General features: G+C 47.5%; 1 protein-coding gene across 1 annotated transcript in view; it reads left to right on the forward strand.

The window, feature by feature from the left end:
- The window catches only part of SNX29 (sorting nexin 29), a gene marked incomplete at both ends in the record, with an annotated part of 539,882 nt that overhangs the window by 440,203 nt on the left and 77,583 nt on the right, over nucleotides 1–22,096 (forward strand).

Genomic DNA, 22,096 nt, shown 5'->3' on the forward strand with positions numbered 1-22,096 from the left:
ACCATTTCAGCCAAAAATACCCAGCTCTGCCATCATGGCAGCAGCTGCAGACAGTATGGATGCACGTGGGTGCGTCTGTGTGCCAATAAAACTTTACTTTTAAGAAGAGGTGGCAGCTGGATCTGGCCTGTGGGGCATAGTTTGCCAGCTCCTATTCTGGACCAAAAAAAAAAAAAAATGTTTTCTAGTTTTTATCCATGGTTGTCATGATATTTATTTGGACTTAAGAATATGGAGTTATTTCCCAGGCAGGGCTTTCTCAGAGGAGCTCCTTATATTATTACTGCCTCATGAAGTTTAGTCATTGATAATGACCTAATTTGTTTCTGTGTATTCTCCAAGTACCCTGGAGAAAGGAGGCGCTTGCCCCGCGCATGCTTGCTGGTCGATTAGCGTTCATTCATTCATCCAGCCGGCATTTATTGAGCACCAGTTAAGTGTCTCAGTGCAAGGGGCACCGAAGATGACAGCGAGCCGGGCGTCGGGCCCCACTGTGTTCTCTGCCTCAGCCGGTCAGCATCGTTCTGTCCTCCATCACGTTTGCAGCCGTTCTCCATCATGGCTGTGCTTTGGATCACTTGGGAAGCTTTAAAAACTCTGAGACCTGCCCACCCCCCAGCCCCATCCTGAGTTCCTTGGTCTGGAGTGAGGCCTGGGCACTGAGGAATTTAAAAGCTCTCCAGGTGGCTCCTGGCTACAGCCAAGCCGGAGACCCCCTGGCTTCCTGTCAAGTAGGAGACAGAGACATTTCATCAATTGCAGTGTATTGGCTAGCTTGGCAGGGGCAGTCGAATCAGATGAGGTAGCGTGGACCCTTCTCGGGGCCTGGGAGGAAACGGGCCTTGGATAGGAGGCATTCTTCTCCTCCTGTGGTTCTCAGAGTGTGGCTCCTGGTCAGCTGCGTGGGCCTCACCTGGAGCTTGTTAGCAATACATATTCTCAGGCTCCATCCTGCACCTGCTGGAATACAGGCTCTGGGGCTGGGGCCCAGCAGGGTGAGTTAACAAGCTCTCTGGGTGGTGCTGAAGCACAGGAAGTGTGGGGACCAAGCGCCATCACATTGACAAAGCTTGTGCAGATTCCATTAGCCATGAATTTTCTAGTTTGTCTCTGGATGAGGCGCCTTGCCTAGGATTTCCTACAGTCTTTATCATAGAAAACCCAGAGCAAGAGTTTCCATAACCCACTCCCCACACTTGGGAATTCCAGAGAGAAAACTGTTATTGACCGTTAACGTTTACATCTTCAGAGATTTCTGATTAGAAACCTGATCACATCAGGGTGTGCTGGAGCATAATTTAAACAGTTATAAAGCAGGTTTATCTCAGGCCCAGAATAAACCTGTTGTTCTTTTTTTTTTCTGTTGAAAAAAAGTGGAGTTGAGTCCATAAAAACAGAAGACTTAGAAATTCTATACTTGTTCATAGCAAGGAGTACAATAATTCTTAATGAAAAGAGGTGGGGGGGACTATATACTGATTTAATCTAATGACTTGCAGGCTCATACAAATCTTGGGACCCATCCAGAATGTCCTAAAATGTCACAGAACAAAATTCTACATAACCAGCATATTATCCCTGTAAGATGGTCTCATTTGCAGAGCATTACACGGAAGCAGCCCTTCCATGATACCTGCAGGGAACGCGGCCCGTCTGCGTCTCACTGAGGGAATTATACAAGGCTGAACTGGGGACATGTCTGTCTTTCACTGTGTTTTCACCTCCTATGACTGCTGTAACAAATGCCCACACATTTAGTGGTCTAAAACAGTTCAGGTTTATTATCTAAAACTAGTCTCTCTGGGCTCCGATTAAGGCGTGGGCAGGGCTGTGCTCCTTCTGGAGACTCCCGAGGAGCCTTGCCTTTTGCAGCTTCTAGAGGCCCTTGGCTTGTGGCCCCCTTTGTCTTCAAAGCCACAGTCACATCACTCTGGTCTCTGCCTCTGTCTAGATAGTAGTCACATCTCCTTCTCTGACTCCTCTTCCTCTAACAAGGACCTTTGTGACCACAGCGCCCTCCCAGCCCCCCGCTCCCAATAATCTATGATCATCTCCTACCTCAAGTTCTGCAAAGTCCCTTTTGCCGTGTAAGGTAAGATGCTCTCAGGCTCTGGGATTAGGATGTGGACACCTTTGGGGCCCACACTTGCTGAATGATTTCTCTGCAGCCCAAAGGGACGCCCTCCCCACTCCATCTCTCCTCAAGCCTTATAGTTAGGCAACACTTACTAAGACAAGACAAAGTTGCCAAGAACAGCACCAGTCCTAAGTATGTTGGTGTTCGAGGCTCAGGTTTAGTGAGATGAATCGTAGGCCTGAGGGGTAGGAAGAGCTTTCCGGAGTTCCGTGACTTAGAAAGACTGTGAAGCAGTCCTGTCTCTGCTGTGCCAGGAGCAGGGACCACGAGGGAGTTTCCCCTCTGAGGTGGGTCACCTGCAGCCCTGCCCCCCGTCCTCCCGTCCCTATCAATCCAGGACTGACCTACAGCAGCAGTGGCCTTTTCGCCTGTGAAATCTGTACCAATAGGGTACCCAGGACAACCCTATTTGCAAATAAATGAGCTTGGCATTAAGGTACCGTCTTGGTGGGGTCTGGCCCAGTGATGACCGGCTCGTACACATGCACTGGCTGGTTCTTAACTAGGTCTTTGGTCCTGCCCCGCATGGTCAGGGGTGGATCTGACCATTTCCTCTCTTACTCAGGAATCTGACAGCTCAGAGCTGTCCTGGGGTCTCAGCCTCTTTTCTCGTCTGTGCGACCCTTTAGCTTTTAATTGGATGGTCAGGGTCCGACTGTAGTTTGATTCCCTCCACCCCCCCACACCCCGTCCCCCACCAGAGTACACGTTGGCTGATGCCCAGGACAGATCTCAGGATCCATCTGATTTTCAAGGGCAGAATGAGTCAGGATTCAGGACATCAGTGCCCCACAGAGGCCAACGATGAGCTCTTCTTTAGAGACCAAGCTTGCGCTGGCCACAACTGGTCTGATTGCTCAGGGTACCTGCTTTGATACCCTGAGGGCAAATTTTCTAGAGAGCTTTGATTCTAAATTGACCCAGAAAAATGTACTACATCAAAATCTTTTCTTTGATTGGATCACTTCACCAGTGAAACGCTTGCCCACTTGGACCATTAAGGCATGTTGACACAACATCCTTGGGTGGACTGAGTTACATGCACCTTGTTGCTCTAAGCCTTGGACCCGTTAAATGATTGACTCCAGAATCCACAGTCCTGGACAGTATTCAAGGACATATTAAACATAGTGTAGCCTTTTAAAATTCATCAGATGAGTATCTTTCTAGCCTGAATTTCTAGATATTTCCCCAGCTTTAGAAGTAAAATGTGATCTTAACCCCAGTTTGAACTTTTTAAAAAATTGATTAAATTTACACATTTTATAGTTTCTGGATGCAAAATTTGTCTTCGCCAAATCATTTCTTTTACCTCCATATGCCACGTATGTGTTTAGTTATAAATGGGCAGGGTGCCCAGAGCACTTGCTAAAGATATTTCCATTCTTGCCCTGCCTACAGTCCCTTTCCTTCACTGTAGCCAGAGTGAGGTTTGTGTAGCATCAGTCAGATTGTATCACTGTTGATTAAAACCCACCAGCGGCACCAGTTAAATTCAGGACTCTTTGCTGTGGCCTGTGAGGTGTCCCCCGATAGGTCCCCCACTTCCTCCCCTACCTTATCTCAGGCCCCCCTCCTCTCCCTCTACAGACCCAGCCACTCTGACCTCCAAAGACTTCCATGGGATTCTCTGGCCTTTACACCTGCTGTTCCCTCTGCCTGGAACAGCTTTTCCCCATCCCTGCATGGACAGCTCCTCCAACTCGTGAGGTCTCAGCTCAATTCCACTCCTCAGAGAGAAGCCTTTCCCAGCACCTTTGTCAATGCCACTCTCTAGCCCGTTACTCTGTTTTCATTTTCTCCCAGCCTCTCCTGGCACATACCATGGGTGGAAATGATTTCTTTGTGTACTTGAGTAGCATCCATCTCTCTGCCCTGGAATGGAAGCTCAGGAAACAGGGCCTGGGTCTGTTTCTGTTCACTGCTGTCTCCAGCTCCTAGTATAGAATGGACACACCAGAGACACCATGGCCTGAATGAATGAATAAATGAACAGAAATTAAATGGAAGTTTCCCTTTTATTTTCTTCTTTACTTCACTGGGTCTTGGCACAAATTCAAAAAACTCTGAATTCCAAAAGTGAGTAGAATAACTCTCAGGGTATCTTTGGAGGTTGTTCCCACTCCACTTTTGGCTGAATATTTCTTGCAGAATGGGCAAGAGCTTGGCAAGCCTTTGCAGACAGGAAAGCGGGCTGCTTAGCAACCTGAGGGTGTGGACTGGAGCTCGCTGTCCAAAAGGATTTCGCTGGCATGAGGGCTTAGGTGGAGGACGTGTTTTTGATGTTGCTACTAAAAGTCTACATTATTGCTCAGTGAGCAAATGAGAATTGAGGGACTATGGTTCCTTCTTAGGATAATGGAGTCGGTCTCTGAAAGTTCATTTTGCACTAAGGCAAGGCAAATCGCTTTCCCCCGGGCTGCAGATAATTCAACTTGTTGGAGAAATTATGCGTTAAAATTCTCATTAAAAACACATACACCAATGTGCGGTGGAGGGACCGAGGGGCACTCGCTGAGCCGTGGAATGCACCTTTGCAGCTCCCGAGAGGCATAGATTGCAACGCAGCCCCAGGGATGATGATGGCAGGACCCCAGCCAGCAGTGGGAATGAGCAGGCATCTGGAGGAACGCGAAGGCTGATGAATTCTTCCACTTGGCAAACATGTTACAAGTGCAGGGGTGTTCTGCTAGGTGTGGGGAGTCGAAGATGATTTAAAGTATGGTCTCTGCCTTCTCAAACTTCAGGTTCTCGTAGGGAGAAAAACTAGTGAATCCTGTGGGCTGGCGGAGGGTTCCAGTGCACTTGGAGAAGAGCAAGGACGGGGAAGCAGAGCTGCTTGCTGCAGGAGGGAAAGTGCTCGAAGGGCCAGCAGGAGTCCCGGTGCTGAATCTCACATGAGGGAGCAGGTGGGGACGCAGGCAGTTCAGGGGACATCCTTGCCGTCCTTGTGCCCATCTCCTCAGTGCATCTGCATTAGGCTCCTACGGCTGCCTTCACAAATACCACAGACCTGGTGGCTTAGAGCAACACACATGTATTGTCTTGTAGTTCAGGAGCTCAGAAGTCTGACACAGGTCTCACTGGGCTAAAGTCAAGGTGTTGGCCAGGTCGGTTCCTTCTGGGGGCTCCAGGGAATAATCTGTTTCCTGGCCTTTTTGCAGCTTCTAGAGGCTTCCTGCATGCCTTGGCTTGTGGCCCCTTCTGCCATCTTCCACGCTGCATCTCTCTAACCATTCTTCCATAGTCACATCTTCCACTGACCACAGCAGGGAAAGATTCTCCACTTTTGAGATTAGATGTGGTCCAGCCAGATAACCCAGGGTCACCTCCCCATCTCAAGATCCCTAATCACACCTTGCAAAGTCCCTTTTGCCATGTAAGATAATGTAGTCACAGGTCCTGGAGATTAGGGTGAGAACATCTCTGGGGGAGGCATTATTTTGCCTACCTCGTGCCTCTTTCCTTGCCTGGAGTAAAAGAACATTACTAGTACCTCACTTTACAACTGGGGAAATGGAGACACAGAGAGGTAAAGTGACTTGTCCAAGGTCATCTCGCTTGGCAGTGTCAAGGCTGATGTGTGTGCCCAGGCAGACAGTCTGCAGAGCCCTAAGCCTTCACCCTCTCACCACAGATCTGCTGCAGAGGACCCTGGAGGGTGGATGAGAGATTATTTAGCCATTGCCCAGTTGGTAGATGTTTACATTGATTCCATAATTCAGTTTCTTCACCTCGTTGGTGTAGAAATCAGGGAGCAGGTGACACCAGGGCCCCCGGTTGCCTCTCCCTTCTGCCGAACCATCCAGGCCTCACATACCGCCTACCCTCACTTAGGGACCATTTTTAGAGCCAGGAGCTTCTGCCTTCGTAGTTGACCCGAAGGCTTATAAACTTTCCTGATAAACCTAAGTGTATGGAGAGTCAGTCATTCATTCGTTTGTGTATGTATTCATTCTGCAGGACTTTGCCAACCCTGAGAGTTGAAAAAAAAAAAAAAAAAAAGATTCTTGCTGGTTCACTAGCTGTGTGGCCTTGGGCAAGTTATCTGACCTCTCTGTGCCACACTTTCCCTTCTGTGTAGCAGGGATGGTCGTAGCACTTCCCTCCTAGTGATGTTATGAGGATTTAAGGTGGTAACGTTTCTAAAGTGCTCACAACTGTGCTTGCGTGTGATAAGTACTACGTATGGGTTTGTTAAAGGAGCATATGGTCTGGTTGTGAGATGGAGCAAGCAGACACATAAGCGCGTCTGTACTGTAGAGGATGCTGGGCCTCTGAGCCTGAGCAGTGGACGAGCCTGACATAGGTGGTCCGTCCAGAACCTCCACACCCTGTGTTTCCGTGTACAGTAATGCCAGCCATCCTGTGCCCGGCTTGTCATATATACCGGAGGCTCTGTATTCATTTTCTCATCATGCAGTTGTTGCCAAGACCTGTAGAAAAATATCTTCTAGGTGAGGAAACCAAGCTCGGATGCTGTAAACACACCGCCCAAGGTCCTGTGGCTCCTATTAGGGATTGAGTCAGACTCATTCTAATGGCACTGTGCCTCCTGGTCCAGAAGCCTCTAAACCCACCCCCAGATCCAGGAGCTGGTACTGCAGGAAGTCACTGTTACCAGAGGTTTCTCTGTGGAGATACAACATCTCACGGGATTCTGCCAGAAACACCCTCATGTGGAAGAAGATCCAGAAGGCAATGCAGATACCGGCACCCAACTGGAACGGAGACACAAGGAGCTCAGACACCATCCCCTGAAGCTGAAGTTTTTCCGAGAGAAATTTAGGAGAGAAAAGAAGCTGCAGCCGAATGAAGCCATAAACGCAAGGTTGTTTCTTACTTGACGCTCTGCCAACCACTGTGTACATAGTCCCAGTACTTAATGTATTAAACAAGAAGAAAAAAGAAATTGGGCTCATTACACATCACACATTTGTGTTTTTCTTTAATACGGTAAAGGCCTCTTAAGATATTTTCCAGGAGAGCAGTTGCCAAAGTCATCTTGCCAGAAAAATTGTCTCAGGAGAGAGACAGGGCTGAGCCCTAGACCTGGACTATGTATAAGTGTACATATGCAGATATGGATATATATTTAATGAGTGGGGAGTTCTTGGGAGGACTTTCCTATAACATCAAATTAAAATCCAATTTTAAAAATCAAGGTCAGGGCTTCGCTAGCGGCACAGTGGTTAAGAATCCGCTTCCCAATGCAGGGGACACGGGTTCGAGCCCTGGTCCGGGAAGATCCCACATGCCGCGGAGCAACTGAGCCCGTGTGCCACAACTACTGAGCCTACGCTCTAGAGCCTGCGAGCCACAACTACTGAGCCCGCATGACACAGCTACTGAAGCCCACGTGCCTAGAGCCCCGTGCTCTGCAACAAAGACAAGACACCTCAATGAGACACCCGCACAACTGCAACAAAGAGTAGCCCCAGCTCGCCACAACTAGAGAAAGCCCGCACGCAGCAACAAAGACCCAATGCAGCCAAAAATAAATAAATAAAATAAATAAATTTATTTTAAACAAAATCAAGGTCATTTTATAAATGAATAATCCAGAGCCAGAAGCTAGAGGTGTATTTGCTGGTTTGGTCCCATCCCCCGTGTTTTCTGCATGTAGCATATGGAGAGTTTGATTCCAAGAGAATCATCTTGGTCTCAGGTCACAGACCTTGCAGGTCCCACCTCCTCCAGGAAGCCTTACCTGAACTCAGAGTGTTAGCCGTCCTTCCTCTGGATTCCTTTCCCATGCTGCCTCTGGGCTGCCTGATGCACAGCCCTCTCCCCCACCCCCCACCCCCATTAGCCATGGAATTAGAGAGCAGAACCAGGCCTGATGAGTCTTTGTCTTCTCAACATCTCACCCAGTGCCTGGCACATAGTAGCTGCTGAGTTAAACACGTTTGATGAACAAATGAACTCAAGCTACATAGAAATCGGTGTGTGATGTCAGCGTTGTACGACTTCCAGTTCCCTTTCTCCTCAGTTCCCTTCATCACTTAACACTTACAGCTCTTCGATAATTGCTCCTAGAAATATTCTCAGGCCCTGCCTGCCAGCTGGATGTAGACCCAACACAGAATATTTGCAGGAGGGTCTACAGTGACGTTGCATTAGCTGTGCCGCGTGACACACCTGGGCTCTGGCCTCCCCCTGCCCCCAGTTCACCAGCCAGAATGGGTCAGCTCCCCATTACTCATTTACTCATCTCTGGTGAGGCCTCTGATGCAGCAGTGTGGGACCCATTGGTTTGGAAATTGACGTGAATTATAACACACTTGACTCACTCCTGGGCATTAAGTGTTGCCTCAAATATTTCTGGGGCTGTTAAACAACTTGTACCTCATTATTTAACCTCTCCTTCTAGCTCTGAAGGCCTTCTGAATATACTTAACCCACGTTATATCTGCTTTTTCCCCCCTCACATTTTTGGACAACTGCTTAAAAATTACAACCCGAAAGAGTACTTCTCAGCTTTTACTCACGTCTCCAATAAGTGAGAATAATCGCTACCTTCCCCTTCAGTACTCCCATTAACATCTGAGAACTGTGTCTTGTGATCTTGGTTCATCTTTAGCAAGCTGGGGAAAAAACAGCTTTAATTTCTCAAGTTGTTGCCATTTTAGTTTTGTCCCCATTACCAGGTCTCTGGGGTCAGAATCCTTCATGTATGGAGGAAGCCATCCGTTTCCTCTTGACTTTCTCTGCAGCTCCACGGGCCTTGGGCATTTTTAGAACCCATGCAATTTAGCTTCTAAATTGCCAGAGGCTAAGGGGTTAAGCGTGTGGTCTGTGACGTCTCACTGGCCGCAGTTCAGACCCCGTCTCTGGCACACACTGGCTGCGTGACCTCGGGCAAGCCTGTGACTCAGTTGTCTCAGCTGCCACATGGGGCGAGGGTTCTTACAGCACAGGCTCCCGTGATGATCCAATGAGAAGCTGCCAGTTAGCTGTTAGCACAGCACCTCAAATGCTAGCTTGAAATAATAGGCCTACAGAGAAGCCTCACTAATTTGGTTGCCATTCTTTTGTAACCTGTGATGACTCAGACATATGCATGCTGGGTTCTTCTTTCTTCTCTCTCCTTCCTCTCCCTCTTCATTTCTCTTATTGTTGTTGTGGTGGGGGGGGTTGTTGTTGTTGTTATTTTTTAAATTGAGGTACAATATACCTCCAGTCTTAAGTGTATAGCTTGATGGATTCTCACAAAATGAACACACCTATGCTAACAACACGGAGACCAAGAAATAGACTGTTAGCTCAACTCCAAGCCTCCTCGTCACTCTCCCCACGGGGGTGGCCACTCTCCCGATTCCTAGTACCATAGATTCATTCTGCCTGGTTTAGGACTTGACATCAGTCGGATCATAGACTTTGTCCTCCTTTGTGTCTGGCTTCTTTCTGTCAGGATCACATCTATAAGGCTCATCTGTGCTCTTGCAAGGAGCAGTCATTGTTTTTTGATTGCTGTGTAGTATTCCATTGTACGAATAAGTCACATTGTATAAATTCCATTGAGAATATTCTATTGTATGAATATATCACAACGTTTTTTAATCTTTGGCTGTTGGTAGATATTTGTGTGGCTTCCAGTCTGGCTCAGTTACACATAGTGCGGTAATTAACATTCTTATATGTAGATGTCTTCTGGTGGAGATCAGCCCTGATTTCTGTGGGTCTATACTTAGGAATGGAATTGCTGGGTCAGAGGATGGGCATATGTTCCACTTTAGTAGATACTGCCAGAGAGTTTCCCAGAGTGGTGATATTTAGTTTGTTTATGATTTTCCTTATTCAAACAGTGTTGCAGTGAGCATCCTTCCATATCTCCTGGCACACGTATTTTAGACTGATAGGTGATGTACCTGTGAGTGAGGTTGCCGGCTCATAGGGCATGCTTGTCTTCAACCTCCCTAGCTGTTGCCAAATTGCGCTCCCAGGTGGTGGTACCAAGTGTGCCCTCCCAACCAGGTGGATGAGAATTCCCATTGTTTTCAACACTTGGCATCGGTACACTTGTAATTTATGTTTTGTCAACACAATGGGAACAAGATGGTACCTCGTCATGGTTTTCACATATTTGCCTAATTACTGATAAGGTTGATGATCTGTTCATGATTTTTGGCCCTTCATATCTCCTCTTCTCTTTCTTGCCTGTTTATATCCTTTGGTCATTTTTCCACTGGAATTCTTGTATCTTCTTTATTGGTTTCTATGATCTTTTTATGTTTTCTGGATGCCACCCTTTGTGCATTCTTTTTTTTTTTTTCTTTTGACTGCACTGGGTCTTTGTTGCTGCATGTGGGCTTCCTCTAGTTGCGGCGAGTGGGGGCTACTCTTCGTTGTGGTACATGGGCTTCTCACTGTGGTGGTTTCTCTTGTTGCGGAGCATGGGCTGTAGGCACATGGGCTTCAGTAGTTGCGACACATGGGCCCCAGAGCGTGAGGGCTTCAGTCGTTATGGCGCACAGGCTCTAGAGCGCAGGCTCAGTAGTTGCGGCGCGTGGGCTCAATAGTTGAGGCTCGCTGGCTCTAGAGCGCTGGCTCAGTAGTTGTGGCGCATGGGTTTAGTTGCTCTGCAGCATGTGGGATCTTCCCAGACCAGGGATCGAACCCATGTCCCCTGCATTGGCAGGTGTATTCTTTTTTTTTTTTTTTCTTGTGGTATGTGGGCCTCTCACTGTTGTGGCCTCTCCCGTTGCGGAGCACAGGCTCCGGACGCGCAGGCTCAGTGGTCATGGCTCACGGGCCCAGCCGCTCCGCAGCATGTGGGATCTTCCCAGACTGGGGCACGAACCTGCGTCCCCTCCATCAGCAGGCGGACTCTCAACCACTGCGCCACCAGGGAAGCCCTGGCAGGTGTATTCTTAACAACTGGACCACCAGGGAAGTCCCTTTGTGCACTATTTTAAAAAGATATAACTCTTGTCTTCATCTCCAAGAAGCCACTCTCGCTCCCCTCACAGTAGAGCCCACCACCTCTTCTTCCTCCCTGTGCTTCCCGTGTGCTTGGCACCCGTTGCCTTCACAGCCCCCATAATGCTTTAGTGCGTACATATGTTTACACGTGTGCTTCCTCACTGGTCCAATTTCCCAGAGGAGCAACGACTTCTCATCAGACTCTACACAACACACCAAGACACTAGCATGAAGTCCGCTATCAGTAGGGGCTGTATCAGGTGTATGTGTATGTGTGGAGGGGTGTGTCTTGTGTGTGTCTGTGTGTGGTTATTTGCACGAAGGAACATGAGGCCCCAGGTTATGTTCTTTAATATGCACCCAGAGTCAACCCCTCCACAGCTCCTCTCCCTGAGATGGGGTCCAGAAAGCCTTGCGTGTCTGAGAAATGTTGGACACAACTTCCTTTGCGTCTCTGGGGAGCTGGTCTTCTCTACCTCTACGCTAAGGTTAGCCACCTCCTTGGAACTTTCTCGTCATTGCTTCTCAGCTCTTCTGCCTTCCGTGGGAAAGCAAAGTTCCTTTTGTATTGAGTTTAGAAGCTTTTTTGAGTTAAGTGCCTGATCCTCATAAGCCCATGAAAAGGGAACTGTTTTGTATCATACAGGCTTTGATGCTGGCTTTTAGCTCTCCCTTGTGACCTGGGCAGCCTTATTCCTAGCAGCAGGAGATAAACAAGCCCTCCTTCACATCAGCACCCATCTTACTAAGCATAGCAGCTATTCACTGAGCACTAACTCCATCCAGGCCTGGTGCCGAGGACTTGGCCTGCACACTTTCATCTAATCCTCTCAGTGTCCTGGTGGCCGAGGAACTGTTATCCCTGCCCCACCTCATGCCACTGTGCATGTCTCCCTCTTAGATCCTGAACCCTCAAGCTCTTCCATGCCTCAGGGCCTTTGCACATATAGTTCCTCTAGAATACTCCATCCCCCACCCTTCCTATGACTGGTCTTTTGCATCTGTCAGCCCTCAGCTTAAATTCTACCTCCTCAGGGAACCCTTTCCCAGCTACCCAGAATACAAGCTCTCCCTCCGTGAGGGGCTTTTTCAGCCCAATGTTTTGGGGTTTTTTTTTCCCTTTGTAGCATCTGTACATTTTATAACTATAGTGATTTGTTTAAACATGGTGTATGTGTGGAGGGGTGTGTGTGTGTGTGTGTGTGTGTGTGTGTGTGTGTGTGTGTGTGTGTGTTGGGGAGAAAGCCATTTAGATATTTTAAGCAGAGGAATTACACGATCTCATTTTTATTGTGGAGACATTGCTGCCACGTGGAGGATGGCTCGATGGGGTGAGCAGGGAGACACATGCCAGAGCGTGGACACAATGTCTGCTCCTGGTGCCAGTGAGGTTTGGGTTAGTACAGAGCCACTGAGGACTGAGGGAGTCATCAGCAGACCTGGAGATGTGGCGTCCGACCTGCAGTGACGGGACCTTGGAGGAAAGACAGACACACTTAGGTGACTGTACTCTGTGGTGTTGTAGTCCTATTTCGTGCCCTGGACAGAGTCCCAGCCCAGAAGTTGTCAGCTGGTGGCACACAGGGTACATTCTGCCTGAGACATAGTTTGTATTTAATGATGATGATGGTGATGAGGGTCACAGTGACAACAGTAATAATAAACCTATTATTATCAGTTCAGAGTACACGGGCTGCCCAGCAAGGGGAGACTGGTCGTTATCTTGGATTTTCTTGTGGCAGCAGTTGGCAGGAGCTGAATGGAGGCTGGTCCTAAGATGGGGCATGTGCTCCCTGGGTCACCAGCCTGACTCTCTTCTCTTGCTTCTGGTCTCTGAAGGCTTTTGAACTTGTCATCCCTGGACGTTCAGGGCAGACTCCTTGAAGCAGACAATTTATCATGTAAGCTCTGAAGAATTAAGTAGAGAGGAAAGGGAAGGGCACTCAGTCAGGGGAAGGCATCAGCGAAGGTACAGGGGCATGAAGAATTCACGGGTTCAGGTGTGTGTTGGATCCTCCATGTCCTGGTGCTCCAGCCCCGCACCTGGACAGTGTAGGACCCAGTGATGGCTTCAGCCTTGGGTGAAGTCCAGGGGAGCAAGAAGCACAGGAATATTAGGGCCCTGGGCCGTGTGCTTTCTCAGCACCTTGGGTCTGCCCCGTCCTGTTCTCTCTGGAACCTCTGACTTCGGAGAACTGAAAAACAGCCACTCAGGGGTGTAGAGCAGACTGGGAAGAGCCAAGACCCTGAGGAGTCTAAGGGTTCTTGTTGGAAAGGCCCTTAAAGTAAAGCAAATAAATGGAAAGCTTCGCTAATTTCCAGATAAACATTCTTTCACTCTTTCATTTCACAGACCTTTATTGCGTAGCTATGGTACACCAAGTCTTATGGCTACTGAGGTGAATGAGATGTGTTTCTTGCCCTCAGGGAGCTCACAGTTTCGTAGGGCAATTGGTAGATCACCCCGTCCCCAGTAAGTGCTATGGGGAAGGTTAAATCCAGGGTTTTGTGGGTGCAAAGGGGAGAGTATATCATCTAGGATGCTTTTCCCTGCAAGTGATAAAAACCAAAATCAAACTATTTTTAGTTTAAAAAGAGGTCTCATTGGCTTCTGTAACTGAGAAATTGAGGTCTGACTTCAGGAATGGCTGGATTCGGGAGCTCAGTGACATCATCAGAGGTCAGTATTTTGACCAGTCATTTTCTCTTTTGCTGTCTTGCTTCTTATCTGTCTGCCTATCTGTTTCTCTCTCCATCTGCTTTTTTTCTGAGTTGGCTGCATTTTCAGGCAGGTTCCCCTCTCATGGCAAAGATAGTCACACACCTCTAGGCTTTCTCTGTATCACCTTAACAGCTCAGACAGAGTAAATCTCTTTTCAGTGTTCTGGTCTCAGCACTGATGCTCATTGGCCCAGTGAGTGCCACTGGGGACTCACTGAGTCCTGTGCCTATTCCAGGGTCAATAATAACGACTGTGATTGGCCAGGTCATGTGCTCAGCCTTGAGTCAAGGGGTGGAATCAATCCCATCCCAACCCCATGATCTGAGAGTGGGAAAAGGTTGATTTCCCAGGGGAAGATTATAGCACTGTCACCAGGAGAAAAGGGCATGGGTAGTGTGTGTAGGCAAAACAGCAAGGGGGGACCAGCCTGGGGGAGAAGGGAAAGAGGGAGATCAGAGAAGTTTCAGAACAGAGCCTTGAAGGATGAGCAGGATCCAGCTGTTGAGTGAGATGGGGAATTCCAGGCAAAGGAAACAGCACTTTGGAAGGCAGAGTTCGTGGAGCAGCTGGACTTCTCAGGCTTCTTGGGAAGCAGTGTGGAGGATGAATAGCAGGAGACACTGGCCCAGAGAACTGCACAGAGGTCTACAGAGTTATTGAGAGGAGCATCATGCATTCACTCATTCATTCAACAGCTCTTTCTTGAGCACCTACTATGTGCCAGCCACTGAGGCTAAACAGTTAAGAGCCCTGCTTGCATGGGGCTTAACAATTCGGGGGGTGGGGAGAAGGGGATGAAGGGGGAAGACAGATGACGTACACTTAAACAAACATACAGATAAATTCTGATGATCTCTGAATAACATACTCAGTAGAAGAGATGTAACACTAGAACTGTCCTGGAAAGGTTACCCAGGTCATAGGAGATATTAAGTTTTGAACTGAACAGTATGGAATTTCTTTGGCCTGCAACTAAAAAAACAAAGAAAGAAAGAAATAAAATTTTTTGCCCACTGTTGCCAACCACAGTAAAATTACTCAGCTCCCTTTAAAAGACAAGGGTAAAAATAGAGAGGTAGGGGCTTCCCTGGTGGCGCAGTGGTTGAGAGTCCGCCTGCCGATGCAGGGGACACGGGTTCGTGCCTGGGTCCGGGAAGATCCCACATGCCGCGGAGCGGCTGGGCCCGTGAGCCATGGCCCTGAGCCTGCGCGTCCGGAGCCTGTGCTCCGCAACAGGAGAGGCCACAACAGTGAGAGGCCTGCGTACCACAAAAAAAAAAAAAAAAAAAAATAGAGAGGTAGTAGGTTTTCAGCTAGCAATGGACTATCATTTGGGCTTGACCTTCTGCTGCTTGATGTTCAAAGCAGCTCAGTGCACTGGGTAATGGATCCATAGTTCGTTTTAGACAGGTGCATAAATCTTTGGGGGAAGCTAGAAAAATGAGCCACAGCCAGGCAGCCCTGGCGTTCTGCTTAACCCTCATTTCCGCCTTTTATCCTCTCCCCTCGTCCTCTGTTCATTCCGCCCTCTTACAGTGGGGAATCCCCACGGAAAGTGCAGACTGGAGTTTCACACAGGCATTCTTCAAACTAGAGCATCAAATAAGGAATGGTTTTGCTGTCTGGGGCCTTTCCCTCAGTAATACCATTAGTGTTCAGGCAGGTCTGGAGAGCTGTACATCATGTCTTTCACCATTGCTTCGGGGACTGTTGCTGATGCCTCAAGTGCATTGATTTTGGAAGTAATTGGGCATAACTGTTTTCCCTTTTCCCTCAGATTAGGCATCACTGCTATGCACCAGATGACCGATGGTGTGCCAGTAAAGCCGGTAACCAAGCAGGGCAAAAGATGCCTGCATCTTTTCAGATTCTCAAACAAAGTGGGAAATGATTGCTTCCCAGCCATCCCCTAAGTCTGTGTTTAGTCCACTTTGCGTGGCACTGGTCAGCACCATGGAGAGTTCCACCGTGGTTGTCATTTGTCTGATGGTTTCCCACTCTGGATGTGTATGTGAATCATTGGGTTTAAACAGATTCAGGTGCTCAGACCACACTTCAGACCTACTGAATTAGAATCTCTAAGGGTGAAGCCCTAGAATCTGTATTTTTGAAACATCCTTGGAAAGTGCTGACACAGCTGGTCTGCAGATCAGTGATGGGGGTGCCACTGGCCAGAGGGCCAGGAAGAGGAAATAAGTTGCTCGAGGTAACATGATGAGAGAGCCAGGACTGGAACTTCTGATGAGTCCATTTCCCCTCTGTGGCTGCAGCAGGCTCACTTATTCTCAACCTTGTGTTTCTGTGCCAGGGTTTCCAGCCAATATCTGGCTTGAGATTAACAGTATCAAATAGGACCTCAAAGGATGGTTTCAAATTCTGTCTCATATCTATTTTTTCTAAAGATCTTGCCACTTAAAGTGTGTTTTTTGCACCATCGACATCACCTCACCTGGGAGCCTGTTAAAAATGTGGAAACCCAGCCCCTCCTCCCAGGCCCAGTTGACTCAGAATCTGCATGTTTAACAGGCTTGCCAGGTGAGCTGATACACACCAAAGTTTGAGAAGCAATGTTCCAGGGTTTTTGCTGTTCACTGTCTGACCTGGATGCTTCCAGCAGGGCTCTTCACCACTCCTTCCTTTTCCCCTCCAGGGGGAAGATCTCTGTTCAAGCTGTCAGGTGGGCAGGCTCTGAGCCACACCTGTCAGCGGGCAGAGTCACCGTGTGTTAAGCTGGTGCATCAGGTCGTACCTGTGTCCATCCCCAACCTCCCAGGTTGAAACAGGAAGCTCCCTAGAAGCAGGCTGGCTCAGTCCCTTGCTGCTTTTCCTTCTTCTTATGTGATATTCATTCGTATTCATTAAGTAATTGTGTTTAAGTCAGTAGGGAGAGACATGGTCCCTGCCCTTGTGGAACTTTTAGTTTAGCAGAGGCAGACATTAACAAACAAACCCATAAAGAAAGATACTTTCGGGCTTCCCTGGTGGCGCAGTGGTTGAGAGTCTGCCTGCTGATGCAGGGGACACGGGTTCATGCCCCGGTCCAGGAAGATGCCACATGCTGCAGAGCAGCTGGGCCCATGAGCCATGGCCGCTGAGCCTGCGTGTCTGGAGCCTGTGCTCCGCAACGGGAGAGGCCACAGCAGTGAGAGGCCCGCGTACCGCAAAAAAAAAAAAAAAAAAAAAAAAAGAAAGATACTTTCAAGTGCTTTTAATGAGCTTTTATGTAGGAACAGTGCAGAGAGCTATAACAGAGAAGATCTGATTCAGTCAAGAGGTCCGGGTAGAAACATTTAAAGTGAAATAAAGGGGGCTGTGTAGCAGTTAGCTAGGAAACAACCCAGAAAGCCCACTCCAGGCAGAGGCAGCGGCAAACGCAGGCCTGCAGGCAGCTCTATCCTGGGGACTGGGTCAGAGTCCCTTCTCTTCTAAGCTCATTTGGCTTTTCCTCTCTTTGGGCTGGACAGATTCTAGTTCTTGGTGAAAACTTAGGGTCTCTGTTGTCTCCGGCCTCAGGACTGCCTGACCCGGGCTGAAAATGTGTTCCATATACACATGGAAGATTTGCAACCAAGGCCTCAAGCTCAAAATCAAGTCCGACTCAGCCTTTGGGCCTTTATCTCCCTTGGGTCTCTGGGGTGGTGGGAGTGAGAGGCACTTGGGTCTCTGGGGTGGTGGAGGAGAGCATGGGTCTGGGCTCCCCTGAGTTTGGACTTGAGTCTGAACCCTGATACACTGGTGTAAACCAGCACGTCACCTCGCTGTGCCTTGGTGTCCTCAAGTACTGGCATCTCCCTCCTGAGGTTGCTGCCAGGGTTAAGGGAGGTAACAGGACAGGCTTAGAACACGCTGGGCCCACAGTGAGCTCAGAAACTGCTGGTGGCGGTTGGTACTAGGCCGTCTCCTGGGTCCCCTGGCCACACTGCCCTCTTAATGCCATTCCCCTATACCCCCCCACAGTGGGCCGGGCCCCATCCCCAGCCCCATTTTACAGAGGGGAAACCGGCTCAGAGTGGCCTGCTTGAGGGCTCAGCCTGATTTAGCCCAGGAGTTCTTATCCTAGTGTCTGAGGATAAAATCCAGGTGATCAGTGAACAAGGATCACACTCTATTGTCACTACTATCTCACTGACATGTGGACTTAGGCCACAAGCTGTAACAGTGGTTGTGGTATCTGTGACTTTGTCCCCAGTAGAAATCAGTCATGTGTATTTCCCTATCACGTGATAGTTGCTGCAGATGGCTCACCATCCTAAAGCTCATCATCACTTTGAAGGCAGTGATTAGACCTGCCATTAGATCTTGTTATTAATGCCCCAGCAAAGAAACACTTGCACTGGTTCATCACAATTGTGATAGCTGTGCTTAAAATATAAAGGCTGAGCTTTTCTGTCTAATCCTATGTATCTTGTTTCGGGAATTTAAAAACACATTTCTGACAAAGGGATGGTGGGCTTCACCAAGGCCATACAGAGAGCCCTGTCCCTCCCTCGCGTCCCCAGGGTCTCTCTCCACCACACCCCGTTGCTCCCGGCCCTGGCGGAGGGCGACCACCCACCTCTACTGTTTCCAGCTGCCTTGCTCTTTCCAGGCTCTTCTCCCTATGCCTTCCCCACCAAGTTCCTTTTTTGTACAAGCAGGTGCTGGATAAATAATTAATAGGGTGGGAAAACTTGTTGGAAATAGTACAGCTCATGTTTATTTTTAAGCAGCTGAGTTATAGAGCTCTGGTCTAGGTGCAGTCTAGGTGGGGAGAACGCCTTTGGCTAAAAAGAGGGCTGCTGTGAGCAGGAGGCAGAGGAGTTTTGGATAAGCCTGGGCACTGGGAGGGTTGAGGGGTTGCGTGGGAAGCCCAGGGAAGGAGAGTTCTGTGACCTGAACAGTGAGTGGAGGATGTCAAGGGAGAGCCACAGTTTCAACGAGGACCTGAGCAAAAACCGTCCCAGACTGGCAAAAGCGTGAGAGGAATTTGATTTATGTGATTGAAAAGAACAGGACTGGATTGCAGCTTCAGACATAGCTGGTCCAGGGCTCATAGGATCCCATCAGAACCTTGTCTCTCCCTCCCGCTTTCCCTCCTTCCCTCTCTCCTTTGCTTTCTCTGTGCTGGCTTCGTTCTCAGGCAAGCTTTCTCCAAGATGGACTCTCTCTCTGGCAGTTCTAGGCTTATATCATCCCAACAGCAACCCCAGAAGAAAGAGTTTCTTTTCTGGTGGTTCCAGCAAAAATTCTGGATTTAGACTTCATTTATCTGCCTGGATGTTGTGCTCATTTTTTTTTTTAACAGCTTGAATCTACTTTTTAATCTACAGATTTGCCTCTTCTGGAAATGTTATATAAATGGAGTCATATACTATGTAGTCTTTTGTGACTTCACAGAAGCATGTTTTCAGGGTTCATCTGTGTTGTAATATTATCAGCACTTCATTCCTTTTACTGCCAAGTACTGTTCCATTGTATGGATACAGCACATTGTGTTTATCCATGCATCAGTTGATAGGCATTTGGGTTTCCACTTTTTGGCTATGATGAATAATTCTGCTATGGACCTTTGCATCTAAGTGTTTGTGTGGGCATATGTTTTCCTTTCTCTTTCGTTTCATTCTTTTGTTTCATTTCATTCCACCTAGGAGTGGAATTGCTGGGTCATATGATGAGTCTGTTACACATTTTAAAGAACTGTCTGTTTTCCAGAATGGCTGCATCATTTTATGTTCCCATCAGCAATGTATGAGGGTTCTAATTTCTCCACATTCTTACCAGCATTTATTATTATCTGCTTTTTTTTTTTTTTTCAGCGCCACCCTAGTGGGTGTGAAGTAGTATCACCTTGTGGTTCAATTTGTGTTTCCCTAATGACTAATGATATTGATCATCTTTTCATGTCCTTATATATATCTTTGTATATGTTCTTTGGAGAAATATCTATTCACATCCTTTGCATTTTAAAATTGGGTTACTTGTCTTTTTATTGTTGAGTTGCAGTAGTTCTTTATGTGTTTTAGATACAAGTCCCTTATCAGATAGATGATGTACAAATATTTTCTTTCATTCTGAGTTGTCTTTTCACTTTCTTGATGATATCCTTTGCAACACAGAAGCTCTTAATATTGATGAAATCCAATGTACTTATTCTTTCTTTTGTTCCTTATGCTTTTTGTTGTCATATATAAGAAAGCTTTGCCTAACCCCACAAAAATGTATTCCTGATTTCTTCTAACAGTTTTACAGTTTTAGTGCTTTCATTTAGTTTTGTGATTTGTTTGGAGGTAATTCCTGTGTATGGTGTAAAAGAAGAGGTCTAACTTCTTTCTTTTGCATGTGGATATCCAGTTGTCCCAGCACCATTTGTTGAAAAGCTAGTTCTTTCCCCCATTAAGTTGTCTTGTCATCCTTGTGGAAAATCAACTGACTCTAAATGTGAGAACTTATTTCTGGACTTTCAGTTCTTTTCCATTGATCTAAATATCGGTCCTCATGGGAGTACCATACTGTCTTGATTACTGAAGCTTTTGTAGTAAGTTTTGGAATTGGGAAATGAGTCCTCCAGCTTTGTTCTTTTTTTCAAGACAGTTTGACTCTTCTGGGTCCCTTAAATTTCCATATGAATTTTAGGAGAAGCTTGTCAATTCTGTAAAAAAGGCACTTGGGATTTTGATAAGGGATTATGTTGAATCTGTAGATCAATGTGAGGACTGTTGTCATGTTTATAATATTAAGTCTTCCTTTTTAGGAACATAAGATGTTTTTCATTTATTTAGGTCTTTTTTGATTTCATTCAACAATATTTCATAGTTGTTGGAATACAAGTTTTGTACTTCTTTCGTTTCTGTGCTCATCCTTGAGCCAGTCTCTGTGGCCAGAGGGAATATTGCAGTAGCTGGACCTGTCTCATGTGCCTGCTTCTGCAGCTGGAGTGGGAAGGGCAGCCCTTCCCCAACTACGTGAACTGAAAATGAGGAACAGGAGATCTTTGAAAGGATTATTATAGTCCTCTAAACAGAGGCGTGGAGGGGATGATTGCTGGGCAGGCAAAAGTAAGAAAGAAGAAAAATTGGCTGTTATAAATTCTTACAATCACAGCCTCAGTGAAGGCATCTAAAGGGATACAGAGGCAATGGAGCCAGGATTTCAAAGGCCATTGTCCACTTGATTACCCCAGAAAAGAAAAGATGAAAAGAAATCACTGGCATCTCCAGCATCTTAGGGTACAGAAGGGATTGTTTTTGGAATCTTATGTTCAGCAAAGACCTTAGACATCAAGGCTTCATCAAGGGCTTAAGACAAGGCCAGTTTAAGAGAATAGTAACAAAGAGTTAGCTGGGGAGGTGGGATTTCCTGCCTGGAAAACTTATACTAACCACACCTCCCTCCCAACCAACCCACCAAATCTAGTTGAAACCTGCTCATTCTTTGATCCCTTTCCTGGGGCTTGTCAACACAAAACACTATCTTCCTTCTAATTATCACTGAATTTTGCATTCATTTCTCTGACTAGAGCATGAAGACCACGTCTTTGGTGCTTATCAGCCACTGGGGATAATTATCATACTGAACCCATAGGTTATTGTGAAAATTAAATGGTCCAACAAAGAAGATAATAATGATGGTAACAGGTAGCCCAGACTGAGTGCTTGCTTTGTGCCAGGCACTGCAACTACTACTATGATCCCTCTTTCTCTTTCAGAGATTATAAAACGGAAGTAACTTTTCCAAGGCCACAGATCTAGGGAGCAGTAGAGCTGGGCTTCAAACCCAGGTGGTCAGACCCCCCATCTCAGGTTCTTCACCACCAATTCGAAGCACTAACACAGGGCCTGGCACAGAGCTAGCCCTCAATACAGGTTGGCTGCTGCGTGTAGTCACAGAAGGAGAATCTTTACCACTGTGCAGAGGTGCTGATATTTGTGCACTGGCCCCATTGTCCCAGGGCTGGACCCTCAGTGGCCAGGGTAGCAAGGAGCCCTCTACCTCATAGCTTTCTCCACACGTGTTAGTTGGGGCCGAGCCAGCTGCTGTGGCAAATTTAAACCCCAGGCTCTCAGTTTGTTCCTTGTTGACGTTATTGCCCCACGTTTGTGGTCAGAAGTGGCTTGTGCCTGGGCCCAAGGTCTTTCCATCTTGAGCCTTCATTATGCCCTGGGGCAGGGATCAGCAAACTTCTTCTGTAACAGCTTTGACAGTAAATATTTTCGCTTTTGTAGACCCAATGGTCTGAGCAGCAGCTACTCAGTCCTGTTGTTGTAGCATGAAAGCAGCTACAGACAGTGCAGGAACAAACCGGTGGACTGTGTTCCAATAAACTTTATCCACAG

This window comes from Hyperoodon ampullatus (assembly GCF_949752795.1).
Source record: "Hyperoodon ampullatus genome assembly, chromosome: 14".
In the NCBI taxonomy this organism is placed as follows: domain Eukaryota; kingdom Metazoa; phylum Chordata; class Mammalia; order Artiodactyla; family Ziphiidae; genus Hyperoodon; species Hyperoodon ampullatus.